Raw genomic sequence first — 23169 nt, forward strand, 5'->3', positions numbered from 1 at the left:
ATGAAAGTTAAATGAATTAGATATATATAAATGTTTGATGAATTAGATATATATAAATGTTAGATGGGATTTTTTAGATGAATGTTAGATGAATTAGATATATATAAATGTTAGATGGAATTTTTTAGATGAATTTTAGATGAATTTTATAGATGAATGTTAGATGAATTTTTTAGATATATATAAATGTTAGATGAATTTTTTAGATGAATGTTTTTTTAGTTTTTTATACATTTAGTTATAGGAATGTTTGATGAATTTTAGATATATAAATGTTAATTAGATGAATTTTGACATATATATGTCAAAGTTTGAATTTTGACATATGTAACATTTGATCATATGTCAAAGTTTCATCATATGTCAAAGTTTGAATTTTGACATATGCAACAATATTTGATCATATGTCAAAGTTTGACTTTTGACATAGATTTATCAAGAATGCCCCCATTATGGATGTGCACAAATTGATCCAATTTTTTTCCTGATCTCATCTATATATATTCTTCTATATGTCACGTTGTCTATCAAAGTATTGAAGAAATCCATGGCTTCATCATTAGCCGGAAGTAACAGGCGTATGATGCTACGAAGCTCTTCAAAATTGTTTTGGAATGGAGTTCCGGATAGAATAATCCATTTTTTGGTATGAATTTTAGCAAAGACCTTCCAAATAGCAATATTTAGAAGGCTCTAGCTGAACTTCGTACCAAAAAGCTAATTATCCTATCCAGGACTCCGTTCCAAAACAATTTTGGAGAGCTTCGTACCATTATGTGCCTGTTACTTCCAGCTAATGATGAAGCCATGGTTTTCTTGAATCCTTTGACACTAGACAACGTGGCATATAAAAGGGCAGATGAGATCAGGAAAAATATGGACCATTTTCTGTACATCCAGAATGGCGCCATTTTGTTAAATCCCTTAAAGGTTAAGAGAATCTGTTATGATTTTGAATCTTGTTGTTGGAAATATGCCCTAGAGGCAATAATAAAAGTATTATTATTATATTTCCTTGTTCATGATAATTGTCTTTTATTCATGCTATAACTGTATTATCCAGAAATCGTAATACACGTGTGAATACATAGACCACAATATGTCCCTAGTGAGCCTCTAGTTGACTAGCTCGTTGTGATCAACAGATAGTCATGGTTTCCTGGCTATGGACATTGGATGTCGTTGATAACGGGATCACATCATTAGGAAAATGATGTGATGGACAAGACCCAATCCTAAGACTAGCACAAAAGATCGTGTAGTTCATTTGCTAGAGCTTTGCCAATGTCAAGTATCTCTTCCTTCGACCATGAGAGCGTGTAACTCCTGGATACCGTAGGAGTGCTTTGGGTGTATCAAACGTCACAACGTAACTGGGTGACTATAAAGGTGCACTACAGGTATCTCCGAAAGTATCTATTGTTTTATGCGGATCGAGACTGGGATTTGTCACTCCGTGTAAACGGAGAGGTATCTCTGGGCCCACTCGGTAGGACATCATCATATGCGCAATGTGACCAAGGAGTTGATCACGGGATGATGTGTTACGGAACGAGTAAAGTGACTTGCCGGTAACGAGATTGAACAAGGTATTGGATACCGACGATCGAATCTCGGGCAAGTAACATACCGATAGACAAAGGGAATTGAATACGGGATTGATTAAGTCCTTGACATTGTGGTTCATCCGATGAGATCATCATGGAACATGTGGGAGCCATCATGGGTATCCAGATCCCGCTGTTGGTTATTGACCGGAGAACATCTCGGTCATGTCTACATGTCTCCCGAACCCGTAGGGTCTACACACTTAAGGTTCGATGACGCTAGGGTTATAAAGGAAGTTTGTATGTGGTTACCAAATGTTGTTCGGAGTCCCGGATGAGATCCCGGACGTCACGAGGAGTCCCGGAATGGTCCGGAGGTAAAGATTTATATATGGGAAGTCCTATTTTGGCCACCGGAAAATGTTCGGGATTTTTCGGTATTGTACCGGGAAGGTTCTAGAAGGTTCCGGAGTGGGGCCCACCTGCATGGGGGGACCCACATGGACGTGGGTAGTGGGGGCAAGGCCCCACACCCCTGGTCAAGGCGCACCAAGATCCCCCCTTAGAAGGAATAAGATCATATCCCGAAGGGATAAGATCAAGATCCCTAAAAAGGGGGGATAACAATCGGTGGGGAAGGAAATAATGAGATTTCTTTCCTCCCACCTTGGCCAACGCCCCAATGGACTTGGAGGGCAAGAAACCAGCCCCTCCACCCCTATATATAGTGGGGAGGCGCATGGGAGCTATACACGAAGTTCTGGCACAGCCCTACCTCTCTCCCTACTCCTCCTCTCCCATGGTGCTTGGCGAAGCCCTGCTGGATTGCCACGCTCCTCCACCACCACCACGCCGTTGTGCTGCTGTTGGATGGAGTCTTCCTCAACCTCTCCCTCTCTCCTTGCTGGATCAAGGCGTGGGAGACGTCACCGGGCTGTACGTGTGTTGAACGCGGAGGTGCCGTCCGTTCGGCACTAGGATCATCGGTGATTTGAATCACGACGAGTACGACTCCATCAACCCCGTTCACTTGAACGCTTCCGCTTAGCAATTTACAAGGGTATGTAGATGCACTCTCTTTCTACTCGTTGCTGGTCTCTCCATAGATAGATCTTGGTGACACGTAGGAAAATTTTGAATTTCTGCTACGTTCCCCTACAGTGGTATAAGAGCTAGGTCTATTGCGTAGATTCTTTGCACGAGTAGAACACAAAGTAGTTGTGGGCGTTGATGTTGTTCAATATGCTTACCGTTACTAGTCCAATCTTCTTTCGACGGTATTGTGGGATGAAGCGGCCCGGACCGACCTTACACGTACTCTTACGTGAGACAGGTTCCACCGATTGACATGCACTTGGTGCATAAGGTGGCTAGCGGGTGCCAGTCTCTCCCACTTTAGTCGGAACGGATTCGATGAAAAGGGTCCTTATGAAGGGTAAATAGCAATTGGCATATCACGTTGTGGTCTTGCGTAGGTAAGAAACGTTCTTGCTAGAAACCCATAGCAGCCACGTAAAACATGCAACAACAATTAGAGGACGTCTAACTTGTTTTTGCAGGGTATGCTATGTGATGTGATATGGCCAAGAAGAATGTGATGAATGATATGTGATGTATGAGATTGATCGTGTTCTTGTAATAGGATTCACGACTTGCATGTCGATGAGTATGACAACCGGCAGGAGCCATAGGAGTTGTCTTTATTTATTGTATGACCTGCGTGTCATTGAAGAACGCCATGTAAACTACTTTACTTTATTGCTAAACGCGTTAGTCATAGAAGTAGAAGTAGTCGTTGGCGTGACAACTTCATGAAGACACGATGATGGAGATCATGATGATGGAGATCATGGTGTCGTGCCGGTGACGATGATGATCATGGAGCCCCGAAGATGAAGATCAAAAGGAGAAAAATGATATTGGCCATATCATGTCACTATTTGATTGCATGTGATGTTTATCATGTTTATGCATCTTGTTTGCTTAGGACGACGGTAGTAAATAAGATGATCCCTTACAAAATTTCAAGAAGTGTTCTCCCCTAACTGTGCACCGTTGCTACGGTTCGTCGCTTCTAAGCACCATGTGATGATTGGGTGTGATGGATTCTTACGTTCACATACAACGGGTGTAAGACAGTTTTACACAGCGAAAACACTTAGGGTTAACTTGACGAGCCTAGCATGTGCAGACATGGCCTCGGAACATGGAGACCGAAAGGTCGAGCATGAGTCGTATGGTAGATACGATCAACATGAAGATGTTCACCGATGATGACTAGTCCGTCTCACGTGATGATCGGACACGGCCTAGTTGACTCGGATCATGTGATCACTTAGATGACCAGAGGGATGTCTATCTAAGTGGGAGTTCATAAGATGAACTTAATTATCCTGAAATAGTCAAAAGACCTTTTGCAAATTATGTCGTAAGCTCGCGCTTTAGTTCCACTGTTTAGATATGTTCCTAGAGAAAATATAGTTGAAAGTTGATAGTAGCGATTATGCGATCAGTAGAAAGCATATGTCCTTAATGCACCGCTCAGTGTGCTGAACCCCAACGTCGTTTGTCGATGTTGCGAACATCGGACATACACGTTTTGATAACTACGTGATAGTTCAATTAAATGGTTTAAGTAGAGGCACCAAAGACGTTTTCGAAACGTCGCGGAACATATGAGATGTTTCGAGGGCTAAAATTGGGATTTCAGGCTCGTGCCCACGTCAAGAGGTATAAGACCTCCGACGATTTTCTTAGCCTGCAAACTAAGGGAGAAAAGCTAAATCGTTGAGCTTGTGCTCAGATTGTCTGAGCACAACAATCACTTGAATCGAGTGGGAGTTGATCCTCCAGATGAGATAGTGATGTTTCCCCAAAGTCATTGCCATCAAGCTGCTAGAGCTTCGTGATTAACTATAACATATCAGGGATAGATATGATGATCCTTGAAATATTCATGATGTTTGACACCGCGAAAGTAGAAATCAAGAAGGAGCATCAATTGTTGATGGTTGGTGAAACCACTAGTTTCAAGAAGGGCAAGGGAACAAAGGGATACTTCATGAAACGGCAATTCAGCTGCTGCTCTAGTGAAGAAACCCAAGGTTGAACCCAAACCCGAGACTAAGTGCTTCTGTAATAAGGGGAACAACCACTGGAGCAGCATTACCCTAGATACTTGGTAGATGAGAAGGCTGGCAAGGTCGATAGAAGTATATTGGATATACATTATGTTAATGTGTACTTTACTAGTACTCCTAGTAGCACCAGGGTATTGGATACCGGTTCGGTTGCTAAGTGTTAGTAACTCGAAATAAAAGCTACGGAATAAAAGGAGACTAGCTAAAGGTGAGCTGACGATATATGTTGGAAGTGTTTCCAAGGTTGATATGATCAAGCATCGCACGCTCCCTCTACCACCGAGATTGGTGTTTGCGTTGAGCATAGACATGATTGGATTATGTCTATCGCAATACGGTTATTCATTTAAGGAGAATAATGGTTACTCTATTTTTGAATAATACCTTCAATGGTCTTGCACCTAAAGGAATGGTTTATTGAATCTCGGTCGTAGTGATACACATTTTCATGCCAAAAGATATAAGATAGTAATGATAGTACCACTTACTTGTGGCACTGCCATGTAAGTCATAATGGTATAAAACGCATGAAGAAGCTCCATGTTGATGGATCTTTGGACTCACTCGTTTTTGAAAAGTTTGAGACATGCGAACCATGTCTATTGGTGTATATGCATGAAGAAACTCCATGCAAATGGATCGTTCGGACTCACTTGATTTTGAATCACTTGAGATATGCAAATCATACCACATGGGCAAGATGACTGAAAAGCCTCATTTCAGTAAGATGGAAGAAGATAGCAACTTGTTGGAAGTAACACATTTTGATGTGTGCAGTAGAATGAGTGCTGAGGCATGCAGTGAATATCATTATGTTCTTACTTCACAGATGATTCGAGTAAATGTTGAGTATATTTACTTGATGAAACACAAGTCTGAATTATTGAATGGTTCAAGTAATTTCAGAGTGAAGTAGCAGATCATTGTGACAAGAGGATAAAATGTCTATGATATGATCATAGAGATGAATATCTAAGTTACGAGTTTTGGCACACAATTAAGACATTGTGGAAATTGTTTCGCAATTAATACCGCCTGGAACACCATAATGTGATGGTGTGTCCGAACATCATAGTTGCACCCTATTGGATATGGTGCGTACCATGATGTCTCTTATCGAATTACCACTATCGTTCATGGGTTAGGCATTAGAGACAACCACATTCACTTTAAATAGGGCACCACGTAATTCCGATGAGATGACACCGTATGAATTATGGTTTAGAGAAACCTAAGTTGTCGTTTCTTAAAAGTTTGTGGCTGCGACGCTTATATGAAAAAGTTTCAGGTTGATAAGCTCGAACCCAAAGCGGATAAAATGCATCTTCATAGGAAACCCAAAACAGTTGGGTATACCTCCTAATTCAGATCCGAAAGCAATATGGATTGTTTCTAGAATCGGGTCCTTTCTCGAGGAAAAGTTTCTCTCAAAAGAATTGAGTGGGAGGATGGTGGAGACTTGATGAGGTTATTGAACCGTCTCTTCAACTAGTGTGTGACAGGGCACAGGGAGTAGTTCCTGTGGCACCTACACCAATTGAAGTGGAAGCTTATGATATTGATCATGAAACTTCGGATCAAGTCACTCCCAAACCTCGTAGGATGACAAGGATGCGTACTACTTCAGAGTGGTACGTAATCCTGTCTTGAAGGTCATGTTGCTAGACAACAATGAACCTACGAGCTATGAAGAAGCGATGGTGGGCCCGGATTCCGATAAATGGCTTGAGGCCATAAAATCCGAGAGAGGATCCATGTATGAAAACAAAGTGTAGACTTTGGCAGAACGGCTCGATGGTCGTAAGGCTAATGAGTACAGATGGATTTCAAAAGGAAGACGGACAATGATGGTAAATGTCACCATTAAGAAAGCTCGACTTGTCGTTAAGATGTTTTCCGACAAGTTCAAGGAGTTGACTACGATGAGATTTTCTCACTCGTAGCGATGCTAAGAGTCTGTTGGAATTATATTAGCGATTACTGCATTATTTATGAAATCTTGCAGATAGGATGTCAAAACATTGTTTCCTCGACAATTTTAATGAGGAAAGGTTGTATGTGATACAACCGGAAGGTTTTGTCAATCCCGAAAGATGCTAATAAGTATGCAAAGCTCCAGCAATCCTTCTAAGGACTGGAGTGAGCATCTCGGAGTTGGAATGTATGCTTTGATGATGATCAAAAATTTTGGGTTTGTACAAAGTTTATGAGAAACTTGTATTTCCAAAGAAGTGAGTGGGAGCACTATAGAATTTCTGATGAGTATATGTTGTTGACATATTGTTGATCAGAAATGACGTAGAATTTCTGGAAAGCATATAGGGTTATTTTGAAAGTGTTTTTCAATGGAAAGCATGGATTAAGCTACTTGAACATTGAGCATCAAGATCTATAAGGATAGATCAAAATGCTTAATAATACTTTCAAATGAGCACATACCTTGACATGATCTTGAAGGTGTTCAAGATGGACCATTCAAAGAAGGAGTTCTTGCCTGAGTTGTAAGGTACGAAGTTAAGACTTAAAGCTCGACCACGGCAGAATAGAGAGAAAGGACGAAGGTCGTCCCCTATGCTTAAGACGTAGGCTCTTCAGTATGCTATGCTGTGTACCGCACCTGAAGTGTGCCTTGCCATGAGTCAGTCAAGGGGTACAAGAGTGATCCAAGAATGGCTCACAGGACAGCGGTCAAAGTTATCATTAGTAACTAGTGGACTAAGGAATTTTCTTGATTATGGAGGTGGTAAAAGAGTTCGTCGTAAAGGTTACGACGATGCAAGCTTGACACCTATCCGGATAGCTCTGAGTAGAGAGACCAGATACATATAATGGACCAATAATTTAGAATAGCTCCAAGTAGAACAGTTGTTTGGAATAGCTCCAAATAGAGCGTGGTAGCTGCATCTAGGAGATGACATAGAGATTTGTAAAGCACACACGGATCTGAAAGGTTCAGACCCGTTGACTAAAACCTCTCTCACAAGCAACATGATCAAACATAAAACTCATTGAGTGTTAATCACATAGTGATGTGAACTAGACTACTGACTCTAGTAAACTCTTGGGTATTAGTCACATGGCGATGTGACCTGTGAGTGTTAATCACATGGCGATGTGAACTAGATTATTGACTCTAGTGCAAGTGGGAGACTGTTGGAAATATGCCCTAGAGGCAATAATAAAAGTATTATTATTATATTTCCTTGTTCATGATAATTGTCTTTTATTCATGCTATAACTGTATTATCCGGAAATCGTAATACACGTGCGAATACATAGACCACAATATGTCCCTAGTGAGCCTCTAGTTGACTAGCTCGTTGTGATCAACAGATAGTCATGGTTTCCTGGCTATGGACATTGGATGTCGTTGATAACGGGATCACATCATTAGGAGAATGATGTGATGGACAAGACCCAATCCTAAGACTAGCACAAAAGATCGTGTAGTTCATTTGCTAGAGCTTTGCCAATGTCAAGTATCTCTTCCTTCGACCATGAGAGCGTGTAACTCCTGGATACCGTAGGAGTGCTTTGGGTGTATCAAACGTCACAACGTAACTGGGTGACTATAAAGGTGCACTACAGGTATCTCCGAAAGTATCTATTGTTTTATGCGGATCGAGACTGGGATTTGTCACTCGTGTAAACGGAGAGGTATCTCTGGGCCCACTCGGTAGGACATCATCATATGCGCAATGTGACCAAGGAGTTGATCACGGGATGATGTGTTACGGAACGAGTAAAGTGACTTGCCGGTAACGAGATTGAACAAGGTATTGGATACCGACGATCGAATCTCGGGCAAGTAACATACCGATAGACAAAGGGAATTGAATACGGGATTGATTAAGTCCTTGACATCGTGGTTCATCCGATGAGATCATCGTGGAACATGTGGGAGCCATCATGGGTATCCAGATCCCGTTGTTGGTTATTGACCGGAGAACGTCTCGGTCATGTCTACATGTCTCCCGAACCCGTAGGGTCTACACACTTAAGGTTCGATGACGCTAGGGTTATAAAGGAAGTTTGTATGTGGTTACCGAATGTTTTTCGGAGTCCCGGATGAGATCTCGAACGTCACGACGAGTTCCGGAATGGTCCGAAGGTAAAGATTTATATATGGGAAGTCCTATTTTGGCCACCGGAAAATGTTCGGGATTTTTCGGTATTGTACCGGGAAGGTTCTAGAAGGTTCCGGAGTGGGGCCCACCTGCATGGGGGGACCCACATGGACGTGGGTAGTGGGGGCAAGGCCACACACCCCTGGTCAAGGCGCACCAAGATCCCCCCTTAGAAGGAATAAGATCATATCCCGAAGGGATAAGATCAAGATCCCTAAAAAGGGGGGATAACAATCGGTGGGGAAGGAAATAATGAGATTTCTTTCCTCCCACCTTGGCCAATGCCCCAATGGACTTGGAGGGCAAGAAACCAGCCCCTCCACCCCTATATATAGTGGGGAGGCGCATGGGAGCTATACACGAAGTTCTGGCGCAGCCCTCCCCCTCTCCCAAGTACTCCTCTTCTCCCGTGGTGCTTGGCGAAGCCCTGCTGGATTGCCACGCTCCTCCACCACCACCACGCCGTTGTGCTGCTGTTGGATGGAGTCTTCCTCCACCTCTCCCTCTCTCCTTGCTGGATCAAGGCGTGGGAGACGTCACCGGGCTGCACGTGTGTTGAACGCGGAGGTGTCGTCCGTTCGGCACTAGGATCATCGGTGATTTGAATCACGACGAGTACGACTCCATCAACCCCGTTCACTTGAACGCTTCCGCTTAGCGATCTACAAGGGTATGTAGATGCACTCTCTTTCTACTCGTTTCTGGTCTCTCCATAGATAGATCTTGGTGACACGTAGGAAAATTTTGAATTTCTGCTACGTTCCCCAACACTTGTTCCTAGCCAAACATTAAAAAAATGTTACATATTTGCATAGAACTTGTTCTCGACGTCAACGATGCCCGGCCCGCATCCTCGTCGTCGACCCGTTCGTGATGACGTCCTGCTTCAGAGGCGCCATGTCCGTGGCTGGGCTCCGCCGGGCTGGCACTGGAAGGTGCTACCTTCAGGGGCGCGCGTCTTGGTAAGGAACCCGGGTCCCGTCGTCGACTTGGAGCTTCTTTGGTGGCGGGCGTGTGGGCCACATTCGGTGCGGAGGCTGGCGTCCCCTGTGGAGGTGGTACGTCACCGTGTCAAGGAGGAGGACGAGCACGTTCGTCGCTACATGGTTGTGTTGGACGTCAGGTTCTCCAATACCTGGCAGGTTCTTGAGGGATCTCACTGGAGTTATGATCCTGTGGCGGTTCCTTCTCTTTGGGTGTCCACTGCGAGTCAACTAGATTATTCGATAGTATTCGATCTGCATTAGCTAGTGATGTATTCGGGACGATATATTCGAGATTATATTATTCGATAATATTCAAGACGATGTATTTGAGATTATATTATTCGATAATATTCGAGACGATGTATTCGAGATTATATTCGATGATGCATATTAATTATCTCGATTTCAATATGCATATTATGTACTATGATTCAATTTTTCCTTATTGATTGCATGCATGCATTCTAATTTGAATACTAAATTGTTTTATATTTCTTCTGTATTAGTTAAATAAAAGCTATGGACAATACCGACAAAGAAGGAGAGGAGGCCCTGTTCAACATCATACACTCATCCCCTCGCCCAGATGAGTTTGAAGAAGATGACAGCTCGCAATATCTGAACCCTACTGGTGAGGGTATGATATTTGATGAAGACGAACGAATAGATGAAGTCGAGAACTATGATGAGGAAGAAAATGTTGTTCTTGAAATAACAAAGACCGGCGAGGTATAGTTATATAAGCAGGCATCTGGTGATCATCACATGTTTTAATTGATTGGTATATATATGAAAGGATTGATCTTTCTTCTTTCAGCCCACCGGATCGAGCAAATCTTCTATAGGCAGCAGGACAGTTCGAGGCCTGGCCAAAAAGTTGAAGGATGGCGTACCGTACAACATCGATGCCATCAAACCTAATGGCGAACCGCGCGAACCTAAGAAGAATGCGGGAAAGTTCATTCGTCAATACAGAGTTCTTGTGAAGGACCAAATCATGATCTCCATTCAAGAATGGAAAAAGGCAGCAAAGGAACGTCCAGATCTTACTTTTGTCGACCAAAGAGCAAAAGATCGGCTTTGGGAATCTTTCATGTCACATTTCACCCTACCAGATCATTTCATAGATGCAGGTGTGGAGAAAGTCAAGAACACTGCTCTTAGGAAGATGGCGGTAGCATTCAACAACCACAAGAAAAGTACATGGGCCAAGTACATCGAAGGAGGAAAGAAGACTCCCGAATTCAAGGGAACACTGGAGAAGGCAAGAGATCATTAGGATGCTTTTGTGAAATTCAAGGAATTGGAATTAGCTCAGGAACGGTCGAGAATAAACAAGATCAATGCCGTGAAAAAGGAGGGGCACCATAAGCTGGGGCTAGGTGGCTACGAGGTGGCCCGGCCTAATTGGGATCATGCTGAGCAAAATGATGGATGCAGGGGTCATTCCAGTTACATTGAGCTAGCCCCTGATACATCTCCAACGTATCTATAATTTTTGATTGTTTCATGCCATTATATTACCCCTTTTGGATGTTTATGGGCTTTATTTTACACATTTATATCATTTTTGGGACTAACCTACTAACCGGAGGCCCAGCCCGTATTGCTGTTTTTTTGCCTATTTCAGTATTACGAAGAAAAGGAATATCAAACAGAGTCCAAACGGAATGAAACCTTCGGGAGCATGATTTTTGGAACGAATGTGATCCAGAGGACTTGGAGTGCAAGTCAAGAAGCAGCCGAGGCGTCCACGAGAGGGTAGGGCGCCCCCCTCCTACAGGGCGCGCCCCTGTCTCGTGGGCCCCACGGGTGGCCACCGACGTACTTCTTCCTCCTATATAAGCCTACGTACCCCAAAAACATCCAGGGAGCCAACGAAAAACAATTTCCACCGCCGTAACCTTCTGTATCCGCGAGATCCCATCTTGGAGCCTTCACCGGCGCTCCGCAGGAGGGGGAATCGACCACGGAGGGCTTCTACATCAACACCATAGCCCCTCCGATGAGTTGTGAGTAGTTTACCACAGACCTTCGGGTCCATAGTTATTAGCTAGATGGCTTCTTCTCTCTTTTTGGATCTCAATACAATGTTCTCCCCCTCTCTTGTGGAGATCTATTCGATGTAAACTCTTTTTGCGGTGTGTTTGTTGAGATCCGATGAATTGTGGGTTTATGATCAAGTTTATCTATGAGAAATATTTGAATCTCCTCTGAATTCTTTTATGGATGATTGAGTTATCTTTGCAAGTCTCTTCGAATTATCAGTTTGGTTTGGCCTACTCGATTGATCTTTCTTGCCATGGGAGAAGTGCTTAGCTTTGGGTTCAATCTTGTGGTGTCCTTACCTAGTAATAGAAAGGGTTGCAAGGCACGTATTGTATTGTTGCCATCGACGATACAAAGATGGGGTTTATATCATATTGCATGAGTTTATCCCTCTACATCATGTCATCTTGCTTAAGGCGTTACTCTGTTCTTATGAACTTAATACTCTAGATGCAGGCAGGAGTCGGTCGATGTGTGGAGTAATAGTAGTAGATGCAGGCAGGAGTCGGTCTACTTGTCACGGACGTGATGCCTATATACATGATCATGCCTAGATAATCTCATAATTATTCACTTTTCTATCAATTGATCGACAGTAATTTGTTCACCCACCGTAATACTTATGCTATCTTGAGAGAAGCCTCTAGTGAAATCTATGGCCCCCGGGTCTATCTCTTATCATATTTGCTTCCAATCTACTTTTGTTTGCATCTTTACCTTTTGCATCTATATTATAAAATACCAAAAATATATTTATCTTATCTTACTATCTCTATCAGATCTCACTTTCGCAAGTGGCCGTGAAGGGATTGACAACCCCTTTATTGCGTTGGTTGCGAGTTCTTTGTTTGTTTGTGTAGGTGCGTGGGACTTTTGAGGAGCCTCCTACTAGATTGATACCTTGGTTCTCAAAAACTGAGGGAAATACTTACGCTACTATTGCTGCATCACCCTTTCCTCTTCAAGGAAAACCAACGCAAGCTCAAGACATAGCAGCCCCCCAGGTCCAGGAGTTGGTTCTATGTGCATGGAGGGACGTTGGACCCAAAGACAGGCAAGGTTTTGGAGCGGGCAAGTCTTAAAGGAGCCGACCTCAATATACTTTTTGCAATAGAAGAGGCTCGAACGGGGGTGTTCATGCCCAACAGGGAGAACGACGAGCTTACGCGCACCCTGGGAAATCCTGAACACCTGAGAAGAACACGAGGCAAAGGCGTTGTTCCGTGGTTTGAGAGGTTTGCAGACTGGAACACCAACTGCAGAAGTCGTGCGAGGAAGAAGATGTAGGAGGAGAAGAAGAGGAAGCTGGAGGAGGAGCAGAAGAAGTAGGAAGAAGACCGCCTTCACATCATAGAATCAAAGCACACGGATTTGGAACTCGCTTTCCAGCGGTAGCAGTATCAGATCGACTCACTTAGCCAGGAAAGGGCGTCTCAGCAGCGGCAGCTGCTAGCGGATCCAGCATTGGATAGCATCGTCCCATCCATGCTGAGAAGCAGCGTGGGTTCCGCCCCGGGCGATGAGGCACTGCTAGATAGATACCCTGTGGATGACATCATGGATAACACTAATCGTGAGCTACACTTTAAAATGAAGAACATATCCATGAAGGTGGCAGACGGTGTTGCTTATACAAATACCCCTAAAGCTACCTTCCATTGCAATCTGATTCCAGCTGGTTATGCTCGTGTCACGGTTGATGAAGTGGTGGCACAATATTTGGGGCTAGAGTTTGACATTCCTGGAGGTGATGACGAGCGGACACTGGGAGATGCCATACATCGTATCATTCTATGGAGAAAGGATTGCATCGTCTTTCCAAGGCCACCGACACCGCGTCAGCCGGCTCCTCCTCCAAGTTCGCCATCGCGTCAGTAGACTCTCGCTCCTCCAAGTCAGCCACCGCCTCAGTAGAGTCCTGCTCCTCCAAGTCCGCCAATGCGTTAGGCCACTCCTCCTCCTCCAAGTCCGGCACCACGTCAGCCCACTCCTCCTCCTCCAAGCTGGCACCACGTCAGCCCACTCCTCCTCCTCCAAGTCCGGCACCGCGTCAGCCGTCTCTGCTGCCTCAGCGAGCTCTGCCGCCTAAGCAACAACGGAAGATAGGTGCCGCAGCTACGGCGGCCAGCGGTACAACAGGAGGCAAGAGATACCAATTTGGTCCAAGCCTCAAGCCTCTTCCGAAGAGGCCTTACAACCTGACTGAGGAGCAAAACAAAGTCGAAGTGCAAGCCCAACTGAGGGCCCATTTTGGACCAAAACCGCCACCGCCGCCGAAGGAGAAAGTACTTGAGCATTTCATTGACCACTTTATTCGTATGGCTGAACCACCAGCTCCCAAGCATAGGATACAGACTATAATCGCCAAATCAAGAAGTCATATCAAGCACAAAAAAAGAGTCGAGATCGAGCTCCAGCCAAGTAACCGCCAAAAAAGCGGGAGAATTGTTCCCCAGCTGGGAGAACAGGCAATGCAGTCGATCCCCCCGCTCATTGTACCAACACATGTGAGTACCAGCGTCGATCAGCTCGTAATAACCAACGATCATAGAAGGCAGGTTGAAGAGATTGGATGCACTATAGAACAACCCCTAGGCATCGAGACCATGGAAAAGTTTACAAAGGAGCAACTAAAACGGAAATATGCCCACAGCCAACCATGGAAAAGTGTGGACACCGACAACTGGAATGAAATGTGTGAACATGACTATAATATCGGTGGGAATACGTACTTCCCCAAGCTTAGGCTTTTGGCCTAACTTGGTAATCACCAGTCATAGAAGCCATGAGGTCGAATGTTGAAGTGCCGGGGAGCAGGAACCATAGGGTCCCACTGCTGAGGCTCCTCCTGTGCTGTAGCCTGGTTGTTCCGGTAAGCGACAATGTCCTCAGGCATAATCATGTATCCACCCCTAGTAACATGATCAAACAAAGCAGGTGTAGGCAAGGGAATAATATAACGAGTTTTGTCACTGAAATCTAAGTTATAAGGTATATCAATATCAGGGTAATCAGCAGCAATAAACTGGTGGTCCTTCATAGCTGCTCTATCTAGGTAAGCTTTGGGCAAAGGATGATCATGCTGGCGTATCTGCAAATTGAAGCGAGTCATCAAGCGAGTAGCGTAAATGCCCCCATGTATCTTACCCTTGAATCTGTTAAGGTGAAGGCGACGTGCCACAATAGATCCCAAGCTATAAGTGTTGTCACCATAAAGTGCGCGACGCAAAACAGCAAAGTCTGGGGCGCTAAGTGCACCCACCTTCTCTCTCGCTAGCAGGCACTTGGCAATAAATATGGTAAAATAATGCACGGCAGGAAACTGCAAGCTAACGACAGTGGTGCCCGATACTCCTCTCTCATCCCCCACTGTCAGAGTACGGTAAAAACCTTCAAACTCTAAGGGCTTAGGCTCTACCAAATCCCCATCTTAAGGAAGCATGCATATATCACAAAATTTAGTAAGTGGGATCTGGCGGGTTTCAGAATATAAATTAAACTGCACCTCAGGGGGATTATTCCTAGAATGAAAATGAAAGTTTTGCACAAAGGAGTTTGTGAGGATATGATACTGTTCGCATTCAGCTACGATAAAGTCGGTGAGGCCGGCATTAGCAGCACATTGGTTGAACTCTTGGAGGATTCCGACCCCTTCCATGAACGCATTGTGCGGCCACACGCACGGCCGTAGCTCCGCCAACCTCGGGGTATGGAGATCATTGTTAGATGACTGCCCAATAACCCCCTTGGAGTTCTTCTTGGAAGCAAACTTCCTAAAGAAACTCATCCTTTTCCTATGAACAAAATTCTGAAATTTTTAGTCCACAAAATTTTTCTCAACAAAAATGATAGCAACTACTCATAGGGATGTATAGAGGCCATAGCAAGCATTCAAACTACTTAGAACTCTAAGAATTCAACACGCAAGCTCATCTACAACAGCACCAAGAGTAGCTAATTATTCTAAATATAAACCACTAAAACAAAAACTAATTGGACACGTGGAGGAGTCACATACCAAGCAACAAATCCCTGAAACAGTTTTGGAAATAGAGCTTCGAGCAAAGAGATTGAAATCCGCGGTTTCGGGAGCAAGAACACGAGAGAGAGTGTGATAGTGATTTTTCTGGGTGAATGGAGTGATATGGGAAGAAGAAGTAAGTGAGGGGGCCCACTGGGGACCACAACCCACCAGGGCGCGCCTGGGGGTCCTGGCGCGCCCAGGTGGGTTGTGCCCACCTGATGCACCTCCCTCTAATATTATTTGCACCAGAAATTAAGAATATTCAGGAAAAAAATTGTATCAGATTTTCAGAGCATTCTGAGATTTTTATTTTTGGGTCATTTTTTTATTGCACAAAAAACTCAAAAGACAGGCAAAGCATGGCATTTTATTTTATTTAACTAAGAAAAACAGAAAACAAAAGGTAGGGACAGAAGGTAGTGCTCACTAATTTCATCAACTTCATACCTCTCAAAAATGATCCATTAATATGGTTGATAAAGTCTTATTAACAACCACTTTCAATTAGCATGAAACCAAAGAACTTTCGTAAATCACTAAGCTACCTCAATCGGGATATGAATGTCCCCAACAATAAGCATTTCATATTTCTTTTTAACAGTAGTTAGAGGTAGCTGAAAACTTCCAATAGTGATTGTCGGAGATTTTTCAATAACATTAATACCATTCACTTGGAATTGTTTCTTCGGAAAGTGCACCGCATGCTCATTACCATTGATATGAAAAGTGACCTTGCTTTTATTGCAATCAATAACAGCCCATGCAGTATTCAAGAAGGGTCTACCAAGGATAATCGACATGTTGTCATCCTCGGGCATCTCAAGTATAACAAAGTCAGTCCAAATAGTAACATTAGCAACAACAACGGGCACATCCTCACAAATACCGAGAGGTATGGTACTTGATTTGTTAGCCATTTGCAAAGATATTTCAGTAGGTGTGATTTTATTCAAATAAAGTCTTTTATATAAAGAGAAAGGCATAACACTAACACCAGCTCCCAAATCACATAAAGCAGTTTTCACATAGTTTCTTTTAATGGAGCAAGGTATAGTTGGTATTCCCGGATCTCCAAGTTTTTTAGGTACTCCATCTTTAAAAGTATAATTAGCAAGCATAGTGGAGATTTCAGCTTCTAGTATTTTTCTCTTATTACCGATGATGTCTTTCACATACTCTGCATAAGGAGGCATTTTTAAGATATCAGTCAAGCGAGTTCGCAAAAAGATTGGCCTCAGCATTTCAGCAAAGCGTTCAAATTCTTCATCATATTTCTTTTAGTTGACTTAGGTGGAAAGGGCATAGACTTTTGAACCCATTGTTCTCTTTCCTTTCCATGTTTTCTAGCAACAAAGTCTCTTTTATCATATATTTTATTCTTGGGTTGTGGGTTATCAAGATCAACGGCTAGTTCTATCTCAACATCATTATCTCGTTCTTTATCATTTGGTTCAGTGCCTTCATGAACCTCATCATTATCTTTTTCATTATCAAAGGTGAGTGTTCATTACTAGATTGAGTTTCCACATCAGAGATAGAAGCTTCATTATCATTACCAGGAGGTTTTTCTATTTCAGGTTCACTAGAGGCATGCAAAGTCCTATTATTTTTCTTCTTCTTTTTCTTTTTAGAAGGACTAGGTGCATCAGTGTTAATTCTTTGAGAGTCTGGTTCAATTATCTTTGGGTGTCCCTCAGGATAAAGTGGTTCCTGAGTCATTTTACCTCCTCCAGTTGCTACTCTGACAGCAAAGTCACTTATATTATTGTTCATTTCATTAAGTAACTCTCTTTGAGATTTAGCAACTTGTTCTAGTTGAGTTTGAACCATAGAGGCATGCTTTCCTACACTCTAACATCATTTGATATTCTAAATAACAAGTCACTTAAGCGAGCAATCATATCAGAGTTGTATTTTAATTGTTTCATAACATTTGCATTGAAGTGATCTTGCTTTCTAATATAATTATCAAACTCATAAAGGCGTTGGCTAGGATGTTTATTACGAGGATCATCACTATCATTGGATTTCATTAAAGATTTTACCTCTACCACCTTGGGTGGTGGTGGTGCTTCAAGCCCATGTATTTCTTCGATAGGTGGTAAATTTTTAACATCCTCGGCTTTAATACCTTTTTCCTTCATAGATTTATTTGCCTCTTGCATATCTTCAGGACTGAGATATAAGATACCCCTCTTCTTCGGAGTAGGTTTAATAGGTGTTTCAGAAGGAGTCCAATCATCATAATTTTTCAATATGTTATTCAATAATTCTTCAGCTTGCCCAATAGTTCGTTCCCCGAAAACACAACCAGCACAACTATTAAGGAAATCCCAAGAAGCATCGGTTAGTTCATTATAGAAGATATCAAATATTTCATTTCTCTTAAGAGGATGATCAAGCAAAGCATTAAGCAATTGGAGAAGCCTCCCCAAGCTTGTGGGAGGCTCTCTTCTTCAATTTGCACAATGTTAAATATTTCCTGCAAGGCAGCTTGTTTCTTATGAGCAGGGAAATATTTTTCAGAGAAGTAATAAAACATATCCTGGGGACTACGCGCCCAACCAGGAGCAAGAGTATTGTACCAAGCCTTAGCATCACCCTTTAATGAGAACTGAAATAACTTGAGAATATAATAGTAGCGAATCTTCTCATCATGAGCAAAAAGGGTGGCTATATCATTCAACTTAGTAAGATGTGCCACAACAGTTTCAGTTTCATAACCATGGAAAGGATCAGATTCAACCAAAGTGATTAACTCTGGGTCGACAGAGAATTCATAATCCTTATCATCAATAAAAATAGGTGAAGTAGCAAACTCAGGATCACATTTCGTTTTAGCATTCAGAGATCTTTCTTTATACTTGCATAATAATTTCTCTAGATCATCTCTATTCTTACAAGCAAGAATATCTCTAGTTGCCTCCTCACTCATAGTATAACCTTTTGATACCTTTGGCAATTCATATCTAGGAGGACTAGTTCTAGTAGGTGTTTCAAAATTTTCAGTTTCAAGTCCATCATCAGATTCAAAAATATCATGTTGTCTTACTCTAGCAATTTGTTCATCAAGAAATTCACCTAGTGGCACATCATCATCAAGCAAGGTACTAGCATCATCATGAGTAGCATTCATAGCAAAAGTAGCATCATCAATAACTTGCGACATATTAGAATTAATAGCACGTTGTGGTGTTGCAAGTTTACTTATAACAGAAGGTGAATCTTTAGCGGAGCTGGATGGCAGTTCCTTACCTCCCCTCGTCTTAGAGGGAAAATTTTTAGTCTTAGCATCCTTCAAATTCTCCATTGTGATAATATGATAATAATCCCAAGTGACTCAACAAATATAGCTATGCTCCCCGGCAACGGCACTAGAAAAAGGTCTTGATAACCCACAAGTATAGGGGATCACAACAGTTTTCGAGGGTAAAGTATTTAACCCAAATTTATAGATTCGACACAAGGGGAGCCAAATAATATTTGAAGGTATTACCAGCTGAGTTGTCAATTCAACCACACCTGGATATTCATTATCTACAACAAAGTGATTAGTAGCAAAGTAATATGACAGTTTTGATGATAGCAGTAGTAGCAGCGGTAACAGTAACAGTGATAACAGTGATTTTGTAGCAGTAACAATAGCAGTAGCAGCAGTAGTAACTTAGCAAGAACAATATAAGATAAATTCGTAGGTATTGGATCGGTGACTCGTTGGATGATATTCATCATGAGACAGTTATAACCTAGGGCGATATGGCACTAGCTCCAGTTCATAAATATAATGTAGGCACATATTCCGTAAATAGTCATACGTGCTTATGGAAAGAACTTGCATGACATATTTTGTCCTACCCTCCTGTTGCAGCGGGTTCCTATTGGAAACTAAGGGATATTAAGGCCTCCTTTTAATATAGAACTGGAACAAAGCATTAACACGCGGTGAATACATGAACTCCTCAAACTACGGTCATCACCGAGAGTGGTCCCGACTGTTGTCACTCCGGGGTTGCCGGATCATAACACGTAGTAGGTGACTATAACTTGCAAGATCAGATCTAGAACATGGATATAATGGTGATAACAGAAACGGTTCAGATATGAAATCATGGCACACGAGCCCAAAGTGACAAGCATTAAGCATGGCAAAGTCATAGCAACATCAATCTCAGAACATAGTGGATACGAGATCAGGCCCTAACAAAACTAACTCGTACATGATGAATCTCATCCAACAACTCACCGACCAGCGAGCCTACGAAGGAATTACTCTCTCCCGATGGGGAGCATCATGGAATTGGCGATGGAGATGTGTTGGTGATGACGAAGATCGAAGATCCCCCTCTCCGGAGCCCCAAACGGACTCCAGATCTGGCCTCCCGATGAAGAATAGGAGGCGGCGGCGGCTCCGTCTCGTGAAACATGATAATTCTTTTTCCGTGGTTTTTTCTGGAATAATGTGATTTTATAGCGTCGGTTTTAGGGTTAGCGGGGCCACGAGGTGGGGACAACCCACTTGGGCGCGCCTAGGGGGCAGGCGCGCCCTGGTGAGCCGTGCCCACCCAGGTGCCCCCCTCAGGTATCTCTTGGCTCCAGAAATTCTCTTTATTGATATAAAAAATCCTCGCAAAGTTTCGTTCCATTCCGAGAACTTTTATTTCTGCACAAAAACAACACCATGGTAGTTCTGCTGAAAACAGCGTCAGTCCGAGGTTAGTTTCATTCAAATCATGCAAATTAGAGTCCAAAACAAGAGGAAAAGCATTACGAAAAGTAGATAAGTTGGAGACGTATCAGTCACCGAGCTAAACATGTGCAGAACTCGGAGGTGTCATACGTTTGTTGCTTGATCGGTCAGATCTAGAAGAAGTTCGACTACATCAACTGCATTGTGAAAACGCTTCCGCTTTTGGTCTACGAGAGTACGTAGACACACTCTCCCCCTCGTTGCTATGCATCTCCTTTGATAGATCTTTGCGTGAGCGTAGAAATTTTTTGTTTTCCATGCTGCATTTCCGAGTAGAACACAAAGAGTTGTGGGCGGTGATAGTCATATTGCTTACCACCAACGTCTTATTTTGATTTGGCGGTATTGTGGGATGAAGCGGCCCGGACCAACCTTACATGTCCACGCACATGAGACCGGTTCCACAGACATGCAACTAGTTTTGCATAAAGGTGGCTGGTGGGTGTTTGTTTCTCCTACTTTAGTTGAATCAAATTTGACTGCAGCCGGTCCTTGAAGAAGGTTAAAACAATAAACTTGACGAAACACCATTGTGGTTTTGATGCGTAGGTAAGAACGATTCTTGCTAGAAGCCCGTAGCAGCCACATAAAACTTGCAACAACAAAGTAGAGGACGTCTAACTTGTTTTTGCAGGGCATGTTGTGATGTGATATGGTCAAGACATGATGTGATAAACGTTATTGTATGAGATGATGATGTTTTGTAAGATATATGACAATCGGCAGGAGCCTTATGGTTGTCTCTTTATTGTATGAAATGCAAACGCCATGTAATTGCTTTACTTTATCACTATGCGTTAGCGATAGTTGTAGAAGCAATAGTTGGCGAGACGACCACGACACTACGATGGAGATCAAGGTGTCGAGCCGGTGATGATGGAGATCATGACGATGCTTTGGAGATGGAGATCAAAATCACAAGATGAACATGGCCATATCATGTCACATATTTTGATTGCATGTGATGTTTATGTTTTATGCATCTTATTTTGCTTAGTACGGCGGTAGCATTATAAGATGATCCCTTAACTAAAATTTCAAGGTATAAGTGTTCTCCCCGAGTATGCACCGTTGCGACAGTTCGTCATGTTGAGACACCACATGGTGATCGGGTGTGATAGACTCTACGTTCACATACAACAGGTGCAAGACAGTTTTGCACATGGGGAATACTCGGGTTAAACTTGATGAGCCTGGCATGTACAGACATGGCCTTGGAACACTAGAGACCAAAAGGCCGAATGTGAATCATATAGTAGATATGATCAACATAGAGATGTTCACCATTGATGACTACTCCATCTCACGTGATGATTGGATATGGTTATTTGATTTGGACTAGTATCATTTAGATGACTTGAGGGATGTCTATCTAAGTGGGAGTTCTTAAGTAATTTGATTAATTAAACTTAAGTTATCATGAACTTAGTCCTGGTAGTTTTTGCATATCTATGTTGTAGATCAATGGCCCGTGTTACCGTTCCATTGAATTTTAATGCGTTCCAGAGAAAGCTAAGTTGAAAGATGATGGTAGCAACTACACGGACTGGGTCCGTAACTTGAGGATTATCCTCATTGCTGCACAGAAGAATTATGTCCTTGATGAACCGCTAGGTGAAAGGCCTGCTACAGGAGCAGATGCTGATGTTATGAACGTCTGGCAAGCTCGATCTGATGACTACTCGATAGTTCAGTGTGCCATGCTTTACGGCTTAGAATCGGGACTTCAAAGATGATTTGAACGTCATGGACCATATGAGATGTTCCAGGAGTTGAAGTTAATATTTCAAGCAAATGCCCGAGTTGAGAGATATGAAGTCTCCAACAAGTTCTATAGCTGCAAGATGGAGGAGAACAGTTCTGTCGGTGAACACATACTCAAAATATCTGGGTATCATAATCACTTGACTCAGCTGGGAGTTAATCTTCTAGATGATAGTGTTATTGACAGAGTTCTTCAATCACTGCCACCAAGCTAAAAGGGCTTCGTGATGAACTATAATATGCACGGGATGGACAAGACAATTCTCGAGCTATTCGTAATGCTCAAAGCTGCGAAGGTAGAAATCAAGAAGGAGCATCAAGTGTTGATGGTTAATAAGACCACTAGTTTCAAGAAAAAGGGCAAGGGAAAGAAGGGGAACTTGAAGAAGAATGGAAAGCAAGTTGCCACTCCACTACTAGGAAAAGGGCAATAGATGAAATTGACACTAATGGCGCACTAAAGAAGTAGTGTGCCACTACTATATACTAATGGCGCACCATTTGGTGATGCGCCATTAGTATGGAAGACACTAATGGCGCACCAGACACAAGGTGCGCCACTAATAATATTTTTTTTCATTTTTCCATACATACTAATGGCGCATCCTAGCTAAGTGCGCCATTACTAGTTCTAACTAGTAATGGCGCACCAGCCATAGAGTGCGCCAGTACTGTATTCTTTTTTTTTATTCTTTTTTTGCAAAACTACTAATGGCGCACCGTGTCACGGTGCGCCATTACTAGTTTAAACTAGTAATGGCGCACTATGCCACGGTGCGACATTA

The sequence above is a fragment of the Triticum dicoccoides genome, chromosome 5A, assembly GCF_002162155.2.
Source record: "Triticum dicoccoides isolate Atlit2015 ecotype Zavitan chromosome 5A, WEW_v2.0, whole genome shotgun sequence".
NCBI lineage: Eukaryota > Viridiplantae > Streptophyta > Magnoliopsida > Poales > Poaceae > Triticum > Triticum dicoccoides.